The sequence below is a fragment of the Mirounga leonina genome, unplaced genomic scaffold (assembly GCF_011800145.1).
Source record: "Mirounga leonina isolate KUSES-001 unplaced genomic scaffold, KU_Mleo_1.0 Mir_94, whole genome shotgun sequence".
Classification (NCBI taxonomy): Eukaryota; Metazoa; Chordata; class Mammalia; order Carnivora; family Phocidae; genus Mirounga; species Mirounga leonina.
The window spans coordinates 4,073,453-4,086,590 of record NW_023270855.1 but is presented as its reverse complement, the minus strand read 5'-3'; the positions used below and the strand labels follow the sequence as shown (position 1 = coordinate 4,086,590).

Sequence of the window (13,138 nt, the reverse complement as noted above, 5' to 3'; positions counted from 1 at the left end):
GGCCCAGCATCCTCCAGGGGCACACAAGACTGAACAGGGTGTGTTTTAGAAGACCAGGCCCTCTGCTTTGCTCTAGCTGTGTGACTTTGAGCACGTCACTTAGACGCACTGAACCCTACGTTTCCGCTCCCTAAGGCGGTCATAGCTCCTTTCGCAAGCAGCAACCACCTGCGCTTGCCCTCCCCCGCCAGCCCAAGACATCTCAGAATGAGGCTGCCCGGGTGTCAGTCCCATTCTCCGTCGTTCAGAAGGTTGGGCTGGGTCGGGTCAAGGATAGCCTCTCGTCACAACCCTCCGTGTAACTAAGATTCATTCCAGAAACATTTAATAGCTTTGAACTCAGCAATACTCGTGTCTAGTATTGAGATCAGCACGTCCAAACAAGGAAACAAATACATAGAGCAGAGGTATGAAGGAGTTGATCTACTCTGGGAGGGGTGAGTAGCCAGGTGTTCCTGAAAGTTTAGAGAGGGAAGGGGAGAGAGGGCAATGGTTGGGTACTTGAGTTGCAGGCTGCAGAAACGGAATTTACTAATTTAAATAAAAAAAATTGTTGGAAGGATACTGGGCAGATAGTGGAATAAGGGAAGCCTGAAGACAAGGGTCAGTAAAGCAGGAAGGAGCTGGGCTGTCCCAGGTGGTTTTGCACCCAAAACTTCTGAACAGTCAGTCTTGGATACTACTGCTATATGAAGGCACCCCAACCCTTTCTGCTGTCTGACTGGGCTCTCACTGCTAATGGGGCATAGGTGTCCAGGCATTCTTCACATTGACCTGAGCAGGTTTTGAAGGATGAATAGAAAGCTGCCAAAGGAAAAGGGAAGGGGACCTTCCGGGTAGGAGCTGCATGTCCAGGGCATGTCCAGCATAGGGCAGGAATCTTGGGGCAACTCAGAATTCTGCTTGCCACACTGTGCCAGGTGCTTTCCTGGTCATCTTACTCAATGTTCACAAAAACCCTACAAAAATAGGTATTACTAATTTTTTGGAAAATTTTCGTATAAAAATATTAAATGCTTTTATAAGGAATTCAAGCTATAGAGCAAAATGGTGCAAAAATGAGGGGGTAGGGTTCACACATATTCTAGTAACCCAGGTATCCAGGGTTAATATTAGGCCACATCATTCCAGATATCTTTCTAGGCATGTATATTGCAGGAGGCAAGCAGGAGAGAAGGAAGGAGGAAGTTTGGGTGGAAGGAAGGTGGGGAGGGTAGAAGGAAGGAAGGAAAAGAAAGAACTATAAATTTGGATAACACTCGGCATGCTAATTTTTGTTTATTTCCATTCAGAATGTTTATTTTAATAATTATTAAATATAATTATTTAAGTCCTGAATTTTCATTTAACACTGTATCATGAAAAATTTCCAAGACTTTAAATATGCTTTGGAAGCAGCATTATAATGGCTGTATAATATTCTATCAAATTCATGAATTATAAATCATAATTTATTTTACTATTTATCTCTAGTGGGACATTTTAATTATTGCTAATTTTCCCTATTATAAATAACACTGCAGTAAACATCTTTGTATATATGTCTGTGAACCTATCTCTGATTATTTCTTTAGAAGTAGCATTACTGATTTAAAGACTATGAATATTTTTGAAATAATTCTCAGTTTGCTTTCCTAAAGTTAGTATTAATTTATAACCTCACAAATAGTGCATGAGTACCTGTTTTAGTGAGTATTGAGAATTAACATTTAAAGTATATTTTGTCAGTTGTACAGATTATAAATAGCATTTTATTGTGGCTCTATTGCATATTTCTCTAGCAATGAGTTTGGTAATTTTTTATATATTTTTGTAATTAATGTTTTTTCAATCCATAATTGTCTATTCATATTCTTCTTTACTAGAGTAATAGTGATTTTTAGAGCCTCTTATTATGTCTTAAGGATAGCTACCTCTTGTCAAAATTATTTTTACCCAACTAAATATTTATTTTTATATTGGTGTATAGCTTTGTGCTTGTTTTTTATGATGTACAGAAATTTTAACTTTATTACATCATTTTTTCCTTTGTGATCTCTTTCATTGCCTTTGTCTTAGAAAATTCCTTTTTACCTTCATACCAGTTAAAAAGACACATCTGTTTTCATCTGGTATTTTAGAGTTTCATTACTTACACTAAAATCTTTAATAAACCCTTTAGTATGTTGTAAGTTAATTACTTAGTTATGCTTCGATAGGTACATTTCCAAAAGTCTTTGCCGAATAAATCATCCATCTTGTTTGCATTTGTTTATGATGTTTCTTCACAATACACCTGTTTCTTACTGTGCTAAATTTTAAAAATAAAATATGGAGCTGATTTATACTCAAATTTAATGAAAGAAAAAGAATTTAATTGAAATAAAAACAGTTGCTAACTTTACTCATTGTTTTATTACTGTATCAGATATTATTTCCTACAAGACCCCCTAAGATTATAAAGAACATTAAGAAGTTGGGGGTCATGTGTTTGTTTAAATTACATGTTTCACTCTCAGCTCTATTTTTCCCTACCTTGAAGGATGAGAAACGTTAAGTCCCTCACACTCTCTTCCCTGCCCACACCCAACATTCTGCTGCTGGGCTATTGTTTTTATAATGCCAAGGTCTGTGATAATCACATTTATTCTGCCACCTCCCTTCCCTTGGATGTTTAGACCTAGTTCTGAGTTTATTTGGAAGCATTGCTTACTTCTGGTCCTGTTACTCTGCCTTTTCCCTCTTCGAGTTCCCTGTCTAAATTTATCTCTTGGTTGGCACAGTCCCACTTATAAATGTGAAATCAGGCTTGTTCAAAGACACTTTGCCCATGGCCAATGAGTGCAGGAGCCGAAGATTCTCATCTATATTCGCCAGACTCCAGAGACAGTGCTCAGAAGAGCAATGGGAGCCATGAGCTTTTAGTCTTGGGGCGAAGGAGTACGCTACTCTCTCTTCTGGAACCTTCTAGGGAGGCCAGAGGAGCCTGGATAGGATCGCAGCTAACTCTGATCCGGGGGGTCAGATTCGGGGCTGGGCAGGCTTTCTGTGGTGCTTCCGAGAGGGCTGAGGAAGGAATTGATGACACAGGTTGCTGGTCCTCTTGGCATAGATTTATCTGGAGTCTGACAACTATGGACAGAAGGTGGAACAATGAGTGTACTCGCTTTGGGGGCGCGTATATGAAGATTGGAACAATACAGATATTAGTGTGGACCCTGTGCAAGCGTGATACACAAATTTGTGAAGCATTCCGTATTAAAAGAAAAAAAAAAAAGACAGTAGAACAATGGGGAAGCCCAAAGCATCTGTTTCCCTTCTATTAGCAACAAGAATTCCCCAACCAGGAGCCTAAACAAAGAGAAGTCTATTTTCCTTTCACTTGGGAGAAAAAATGAAAGCCCAGAGGTGCAGTCCGGGCTACAATGGCAGCTCATCCACGCTGGCAAGCCCCAGAGTCCTTCTTGCTTTCCATTCTGCCCTTCTTCTCAAGATGGCAGCCAGAGGACCACCAAGAAGGGGAAATTCAATGGACTAAGAACCTAGGACTTCCACCTACATCTCTGGCCACGACACAGTCCTGGCCACTCCTAGCAGCCCCAGATGCTGGGATATGTCATCTTGTAAGTCTGTCAAAAGACAGAAGCTTTGTCTCATGATAACAGACATTTCTTCATTGTTTTTTAAGCTATGGTAGTAACAGCTACACCTACTCATTTACGGATATTTGTTGGAAGTGCCAAATGTGGGTCAGGCACAGGGCTCACTGTTGTGTGTATGGTGGTGAAGTGACAAGGATCTGATCACATGCGTCGCTTTGGGGTGCTCACTATGTGCAAAGCACATAATATGTATTACTCCTTTTATTTCTCATAACAGCACTGGGAAGTTAAGAACTATTATCTTCATCTTATGGACAAGTAAACAGAGGCTGTGAGAGGCTAATAATCTATTCAAAGGTCCATAATTATATAACAGAGCCAGAATCCAAACCCATGTTGGCTTCCTCCAAAGCTTTGGCTCTTAATAATTTTTTCACACCAGTGGTTTCCATCCCTGGCTGCATCCAATGTCTGGGACCTATCCTTCAGATTCTAATTTAATTGGTTGGAGGTGAAGCCCAGGCATCCCTAAGCTTGTATTATCTTATTTAATCCTCACAACAACTGGAGATGGAGGTATTTTTCTCTCTATTTAAAATTAGGTAAACTACAATCCAGAGAGGTAGACTCACTTGCCCAAAGTCACACAGCAAGTCCACAATGGAGCTGGGATGTGTGTCCACATCTCTTTACCTTCTCCAAAGAGCTGTCCTTGGCTGCAGAAAAAAGGTGACTTCCATTAAGTTGTGGGGTACACTGGCCAACCCCTCTGCTCCAGTCAGCCCAGAAGCCTCCCTGGGAATGTGTGTGCCTGAGGGGCAGGGCACCACGTGGAAGCTGGGTGATAAACGGGTCGGGTTATGCCAGGATGTGCGGCGGAAGCCCAGCCTGCTGAAGGCAGAGGTGCGGCTGGGCCAGGGTGGGGGCCGGACATGGGGATGCACTTTTTCCCCAGCACAACAAGCTGTGGGCTTCCTCCTCCCTAGCTGAGCCCTGCCTGATATGTCAGGCCCAGAATAGGCCACTAGCCAGGGACTGGAGGGCTGGCAGGCAGGCAGGGGCCCAGGGCCAGTCCCCAGAGGAAGTCACATGGTGGGGGTCACAGGCCTGACCCAGGAATGGTGAAGGGAGGGAGATATTTCAGGCCTGAGAGGAAGAGCCCGGCCCACGAGATGAATCACCCGGGACAGATTATCCTGAGGAAGACCTTGGGGGTGGAATTGTGATAAGCACCGTCCTCCCAAGGTGACCAGGATCCCGCGGTCAGCTGGCCACTGATCAGCCAGGCCACGTGTGATGGGAGCACTCAGATGTATCTAAGAAGGCCCACGAGCTCCAGATGCATTGCCCAAGTGACTTCTCAGAGACCTTATACCATGAGGATGAGCATTTCCACTTTTCCAGACGAGAAAACGGCGCTCTGGATCTAAGTCACTCGCTCAAGGTCACATGGCTGAGGTGGGATTTGAAATGGGAGCCTGCCTTTCGGCCAGCTGGCCTCCTCAAAGCAGGAAGCTAAGACTGGGACTGCCCTCCCTCTCCACTTGCTCCCTGTGTGGACCCCGAGTCTCACAGACAAAATGACCAGGCTCGACTCATAATGGCAAGCCCGGCCTCAGGTCTCATGCTTGCTTCTGGATGAGGCACTAGACTTTTCCAAACTCCTCAAGGTATGAATGGGAAGGATGGATCTCAGAGAGGGCAAAGGGCTTACCCAGGATTCCAGAGTAAGTCAGTCAGAGGCCAGCTCTATCTGGCTCCTGCCTCCCAGCCCACAGGTCTGTGCACTGCACTAGTATTTGGATCCTCAACAGCCTCTCCTCCAATGAAGCCAGACATTGCTGGCACCTGGAGAGCTGCTTGGAGGCAGAAAAGCGACTCCCCGCTCTGCCAGGAAGCCCTGCTTGATCTGGAGGGGACCTGGGCATCTGTATTTGTAACCAAGTCATTCTGATGGACTAAGAAGTTTGAGAAACCCTGGCAGAGATGATCTTTAAGATGCCTTCTGGTCCTAAAGGCTGGGTTCCAATATATGTCATTACCACCACCACCACCACCATCATCATCAAATACCAACTTATGCTGAGTGACTGATATATGCCAGACACTCTGCTAGATGCTTTACATATATGACCGTGTGTAACTCAGAGGTAGCATTATTATCATCCCCATTTTACAGAGGAGGAAACTGAGGCTGAGGGGGGTTAATCATTTTCCTAAGATAGCACAGCCAGTGGCTGAGCCTGGATCTGCTGCTGTGGTGGGCTCAGCACCCTTTCATATGTGACTCTTCCCCAAGCCAGCCATGTTTTGAGAGCCTCTAGTACCTGCTTTGGGATTCAGTCTCCCCATCTAGGGGAGGGACAGTCTCCTTGCACCCTTCATACTCTGCCCCAAATTTGCAAACAGGCCTTTGGGTTTGCTGCTCAGCTGAGCAGTTAACAGGACTTTGGCAGCAGGAGGAGTGAGACGCTGCTTTTCCAGCCTTGATGCCCAAGTTCCAACTCCTCCCAGTCAGGGTGCTTTGGCCCTGCTCATCCTGGCCCCACTGTGTTAAGCGCTGAATCACTGACCGGAGTGAGCGGACCTCACGCAGAGCAGAGGGAGGGCTGGGATGGAGTTGAAACCAGCGTAGAGGCCCCTGTTGTTGGCAGGGGTGGAGAGATGTGGGGGAAGACAGAAAGGGAATTGATACTTTTATTAAGCATTCACTGTGTGCCGGACACTCAGCTAGTTGCCAGGCAAGCACCTGAACCTCTCAACGTCTCAGTTTTCTCTTCTGGAAAATGAAGTGGTTACGAGGAGTAAATGAGGCCCATTCAATGACTCAGTTACCCAACAATCATCCATTGAGGGCTGATTATGTGCCATGCTAGCTGTCATTCTAGGAAATGCAGCAGCGAGGCGACGAGTATCTGTCCCTCATAGGGCTAACAGTGCAGCCGGGAAAACAGACTTAGAAAAATAAGTCAACAAAGAAACACATTCGTGTCAAGTTGGAGAGAGTGGCAGCAAATGCTAGGAATTGAAATAAAGCCAGGGTAAGATGTGTATAGTGTCGTGAAGGGACAGGATGGATGGTCGGGGCTGCTTGAACCAAGTAAGGAACCGCCGATAAAACTACCTGGGAGAAGAGCGTTTCCAGGGAGCAAAGAACTAAGAGTCCATCAGGGAGCCTGGCACACAGTGGATGCTCAATAAATGGTAAATGCTATCATAGTTCCGAGGGAGGGGCCAGTTCCTTATTTTACTGGGGGGGGGCGTGTCTCTGTGTTGTTGCTGCTTCCTAGCTGTGGGGATGTGGCCCTCAGGCACCTCCTTCTCGGCCCGGAGGTCGACAGCCCCAAGCAGGAGGAGGAGGAGGCCGAGCTTCTGTGGGAAAGGCTGCATGCACACCGCCCACCAGCCTGACACACGGTGGGAGCTTTCCCAAGTGGAGACTGCGGTGCCAGTCACACGGGGGGCTGGACCCTGGACAGCCACAAGATAATAGAGGCTCCCTCTCTCGTGAAAACCTCCACAGGACTGGGTCACGTCCACAGAATGAAGTCTACAGGCCTTTCCTCTCAACTCCTGAGCAGCTTCGGCAACCTTATTTCCAGCCCGCCCCCGCCCCCGTCTCCTCCCAATTCGTGGCTCTCTGTGGGCTGGATACCCTGGGTCCTGGGAACATCGCCCGAGCATGGCATCTGTGAACCCTCTTCTGGAAGTGCTCACGTGAGGTGACAGGGGCCGACCAGCACACAAATCAAGGTGATGCAGCGAGCTCTCTGCTGTGACCGGGCCAGCGCAGGGAGGAGTCTGCCAAGGATGGCTTCTGCAGGAGGGGAACTGCATCTCAAAGCGTGTTTTTGGTCATTTGGTTTTCATTGAAGAGGTCTTCTCTGGCCACACTGGCCGAGAGGCCCCATCAAGCCACTCTCTTTCACGCTCCTTATTAAGACTGGTCTCTCAATTCCCTGTAACAGCTGCCATGAGCCTTCCCCAGACACCTTCTGAAGCATGAATCTGATCGTGTGACACCCTGCTTCCCTTTATGATAAAGCCCAAACCTAGAATCTCTGCTCCTCCCAGTTGCTCCCAGCAGCTCTAAATACTTGAGTTATAGGAACTCTTTCTCTGGCTTGTGTTGCTACAGTTTTCTTATAAGCACAAATGAAGAAACAAAAGAAGCAAATACACATGGGAAGATTCTATAACCCAAACCCCGGGAATCTGACGATGGAGACTGTCTTAAACATGGGCATCCTATCCTGATCGGTGGTGGCACCAAGTGGTGGCCGTGGCCTTTCCATCAATTTAATGCTATAGTCACGTACACAGCACACTGTGAGCACTTTACATGTGGCATCTCAAACCTCACAACAACCCTAGGAGGTTGAAACTCTTATAATCCCAAGTTTACAGATGAGGGAACTGAAGGGAGGAGAATTTAAGTAACTTTCCCAAGGTCACAGAGATAACAGAATGAAGCCAGAATTTGAACCACTCTAGAGCCTTCATTTACAATAGGGTCTGGTAACTAGCAGAACTCAGGGCATATTCCCAGCAATGCTGTCCTTGGGACCCATGCAGCTGCTCCTTCTGTATCCAGCAGGGGGAGCCAAAGGCCAGGGTCCTCTGTGCCCCTGCCCCAGGCATGCTTCCTATGGTTGCAGCACCTGCTGAAGAGACACCCTTCTCCCTTGATCCAGGCAGAAAGAGCCAAATGGTGAGGAAAGTCTCTTGATTAGCATAGCTCTGCCAAAGAAGAGCTTTCTGCAGTAGGTCTCACTGAGTCATGAAACAGTTAGTCACAGCTGGTTCGGGGTCTTGCAATGAATCAGGCACAGTTCCTGCTGAGGGAGCTCTCAGTCGAGTGAAAACTTTTTAGCCCCAGAGAAAGCCCAACAACTATTAAAAGAAAAAAACTGACCTGGATTTTGCAGCTATTAAGTGGCAGAGTTGGTATTCAGACCCAAGCCTTTCTGACGCCAAAGTCTATGGTCTTTTTCTCAAGCCATGGTGGTCCTCAGTCATGCTGGGTGCTGGGGATACAGAGACGCAGGAGAGAGGGTCCTGTCTGCAAGGATCTCAACTTCTAATGTAAAAGGGAGGCACGTGAGCCCAGACATCCTTCCCATGGGAAGGGCTCTGCCAGGATCAGCTAAAGGGCCATGGAGCACAAAGGGAAAAAATGCATTAAAATGTGCTCTCTTCAAAGGAGGGGGTCATGTCTGTTGTGTTTACTGCTGGATCCCATACCCAGCACACTTTAATCTTCAGTGAATGTTTGATGGATGGTTGAATGAAAGAGGAAGAGACAAAGTGCCTAGGACAGAGGCAAAGTTAATCAGGGAAGGCTTTTCAGGTGAGTTCACATTTGGGAGGACTGTGAAGGATGAGAGGCGTTGGCCAGGTGGAAAAGAGAAAGGCGGAAAAGGAATAACAGGATGGAGTAACAGTCTCAAGTTTGTTTGTTTTTATTACAACCCACAGTATACACACACAATTAGAGCCTTATTATGTATAATGCCCTCTGTTATTTTCTTGTCTATTTCCATTTTGTAAATATTAGTGGCCACCCACTAATTTTTTGTGTAATGGACACGGGATTTGGGAAAAGTAGAAGCTGAAAAGGTGACTTGGAGCCAGACTGTAAAGATCTTTGGATGCTTGAGTTGATGAGTTTGGATCCTTTTCAGTTCTTGCTTCCCCTGTGAGGTCTGATCCTGCAAACTCTTTGCTCCTACTCTAGCTCTTTGAGAAACTTCCTGCTCACTCCTACCTTCTTCCTCCCCAGTTGGTTCTTTCAATCGTGCTGAGCTGGGGCTCTGTGCTGGGCTGTCCACACTCAGCCTTCTCGGCCTCCCCGAATCTCAGCCATGCCTTGGTTTGAAGGACTGCGCACTTCTCACTTTGGAGACCGTCCCCTTGAAAGCCCATATCTGCCCACCTGAGTGCCAGCACACTCATTCAATTGCCCCTTCAATGACCACAGACACATCACCCTCAGACCTGCTTCTCCTTGTCCCATCTCTGCATTGTCCTCACCAGCCACAGTGCCTCCAGGACAGAATCTTGTCCTTGGGGACGTATCATGCTGTCTATTCTGCTTTCAAGGCAGCGCTCCAATCCGTCCACTTTTCTCCTTGCCACCTGTCACCACCCTGGTGTGGGCTGGGCCTTCCCGCCCTGCATATCTGTTGACACCTCCTGCCTCCGTGTGCTGCCCCCTTCTCTCAATTCCCTGTAACAGCTGCCATGAGCCTTCTGAAGCATGAATCTGATCGTGTGACACCCTGCTTCCCTTTATGATAAAGCCCAAACCTAGTAATATGCCCTGTGTCCCCAGACTCCCCTGTTGAGTCTCATCTCTGCAACCCTCCCTACCCCCATTCCCTCTGATGCTCCATTCACCAGGCCCCTCAGACTTCCATGGGCCCTGCTTCCTCTGGCTTTGAAAACTCTGCCTGGTGAACCCCAGCTCATTCCTTCTGGATCCCAGTTTAGGAACACCTCCTCCAGGAAGCCTTCAGTGACCCACCCATTTGGAGTCCTCTTCTCTGTGTCCCCACAGTCCTCTGTGCATCTCCCACCTTGATGCCTAATACCTTCTTCTCTATTGTAGTGGCCCTGCCTCTCTTTTCCATTAGATGGGAGGCATAATTGAAGGATTAAGAGCAGATGCTGAAGTCAAAACTGTGTAGGTTCAAATCCCAATTCTGCCACGTACAGCTGTGGGAGTTTGGGATTTTATTTAATCCCTCCATGATTCGCCTTCTCCATTCTATAAGATGATGATAATTATGCTAATAATAAAAACATTAACAAAAAAGAATGGCACCTGCCTCACGGTATTGTTAGAGGATTAAATGAATCAGGGTGCTGATGACAGGGCCTGGCACATAGTAAGTGCCACCTATGTGACTGATCACCAAATCAGCCCTCAGAACAGTTGCTCCAGGAGGGCAGACACTGGATTTATTTGACCCACTGTTACATCCCAGCACTTTGCCCCAATGTCCTGGTCATGAGCATCCCCCAACATTTGTGAGGTGAATGAATCCTGGGTTGAAAAGAGTGACAATGCATACAGGAAAGAGAGGACACATTTGGGTGATGCCTTGGAGGAAAACTGCTCAGAGCTAGGTGCTGACTCCATCTGAAGGTGGGAGAGGAGGAGGAGGAATACAGGAGGAAGAGCACGGCTAGGACAGACTTTGTGACTGTTCCTCCCAAGCCCTTGGCTGTTGCAGTCTCTCCCCACCACTGTCATTCATTGCTACCTCCATCCACGGGAGTGCTCCAGCCAGCCTAGGGATTACTGTTCATTCCCTTCTTCTCTCTCTCTCTTTCCTTCCCCCCTCTCAGTTGGGACCTTCCAAGTCCTGTCAGAGCTGCTTGTGACCCAGGCCTATCGTCCTCTCTTCTCCCCGCACCCCACTTCCACCTTAGTTGTTCTAGTTACAATTGCTGTGTAACAAGCACCGTCCCAAAAATAGTGGCATAAAACAATCATTTCATTACACTCACAAGTTATGGGGCTTGGGAATTTAGACAGGGCACACTGGGGATGACTACGGAAGCCCCTGTCCACAGTGCCTCAGCTGAGAAGACTGAAAGGGAGGGATGATGTGGAGGTGGGGGGTTGAAATCATCTGGAGACTCCTTCACCCACATGTCTGGCACCTGGGCCAGGATAACTCCAATGCTGAACTGGGACTGTGGACTGGGCTTCCTCACATCATGGCAGCCTCCAGACTCCTTCCTTCAGGGCTCCAGCAGGAGTGTTCCAGAAAACAAGGCAGAAGCTGCATTGCCTCTTATGACCTAGCCTGAAAGCCTTGTAGCATCACTCCTGCCACACAGAAGCCCACCCAGATTCAAGCAAGGAGAGCATGGGAGCCCACCTCTCAATGGGAGGCATGTGTGGCTGTGTTTTAAAACCACCAACGTCTTGTACCTGAACCCATGGGGTATTCTCCTCTCTGGTCTGCCTGGCTCCACTTTGCCCAGCCCTACCCTTCACCCCCCACCTCCCTAGATTCTCCATGGGGCAGCCAAGGGGGAGCTTTGGAACACACACATCAGATGAGTCACTCTTCTTCCTATCCCTCCAATGTCTTCCCACTGAACTTCCCCCGTGAAATCTAAGCTCCCTGACATGCCTACATAGCTCTGTGGGATCTGTGAACCCCCATCTCCTCCCATCCATCCCACTGGCTTTCTTTCTCGTTCTTGAGCACAGCCCCGCATTCCCTCCTGGGGCTCATGCCCACCTCCAGTCTTCTGCATTGCTGTCCTCCCTCTTGACATGCTGGGACCCAGGATCCTGTGTCCTTCAGGTCTCAACTCGAATGCCACCTACTCAGATCTCAAATAATCCCCGGGCACCCAATGTTGTCTCTCTCACTACTCTGTTTTATTATCTTCACCTCTCCCTGAGATGTCTGAAATTACATAATTGTTTACCTCTGGTTTGTCTCCCTCACTAGCTCCAAGAGAGAAGGTCCTGGATCCTTCTTTCCTTATATCCTTTGTGCTCACTATGATCCCTGGCACAGACATTTGTGTGATGTGAATGAAGGCATGAACAGCGGTTTTCAAGGACGATTCAAAAAAATTCTGAAGGATAGGCAGGCCTGGCGAGGTGGTGGTTAATGCGTGTGTGTGGGTGGGGCTGTTTCTAATCTGGTTCTCCCACTTTCTAGCTGGTGATTTTGGGAAAACACCTTCGCGTCTCGGAGCCTCAATTTCTTCAGCTGAGACGTGAGTCCAACAGCCGCTAGCTCACTGGACTGGGGTGTACATCATAGGAAGGGATCTGCCCCTCTGGTCAGCTAGAACGCTCAGAGCACCGTGTTTCGGGGAGCTAGGCGACGCTACAGCACCCGCCGCGCCCACCAGGGGTCGCCGCGAGCGCGCGCTGAACTGCCAGTCGCGCCAGGCGCCCTCGGGCGGCTCGCGAGGCCCACGTCTGGGTCCCGTGCGGGGCATCCTGGCCTCAGCCCGACTCCGACTGTCCGCTAGAAGGGGCATTCCAAAAGAGGCTGCCCTACCTGGGCACCCACCTGCCGCATCCCCTCGAATAGACCGCGGTGGGGGAGGAATATACTGAGCCAGTTATCCCCGCTCCGCGGAAGGGGGCGCCCTCCTCTGAAGCTGGGCTCGGAAGCCTGGGGAAAGGGGGAACTCGGGTGTCACCTAACACACACACACACACCCCAGCTCTGAGCGCTCGGCCGGGCAGGGAGGACGAGGAGGCAAGCCAGGGCGCGGGGGTTCTCGGCTGAGCCTTGATCCTCTCAACCCCGCAGGCAGTCGCAGGGCGCCAGCTCAACCGCAACTTGCGAGTTAGCGACCCGTGGGGGTCGAGCGGACTCCCACAGCCCCCTGCCCCGCTCCGCGCCCGGGAGCCGGGAGGGGGCGCCGCGGGAGCGCGTGGGGCAAGGCGTGAGCGCGCGCTTGGAGCTGGCGGCCCTGTCCCGCGGGCGCTGGGGTGCGGGGCGGGCGCTCCGGGGAGGCGGGCGGGGGAGGGGGCGGGAGAAAGGAGGGAGGGAGGGAGGGGCGGGGGC

The 13,138-nt window shown here is 49.0% G+C and overlaps 1 pseudogene; it reads left to right on the top strand.

Annotated features, from left to right (window-relative positions):
• Nucleotides 1–3,142: 3,142 nt before the first annotated feature.
• On the top strand, nt 3,143–3,242 carry LOC118006129 (annotated as a pseudogene).
• The last annotated feature ends 9,896 nt before the right edge of the window (nt 3,243–13,138 follow it).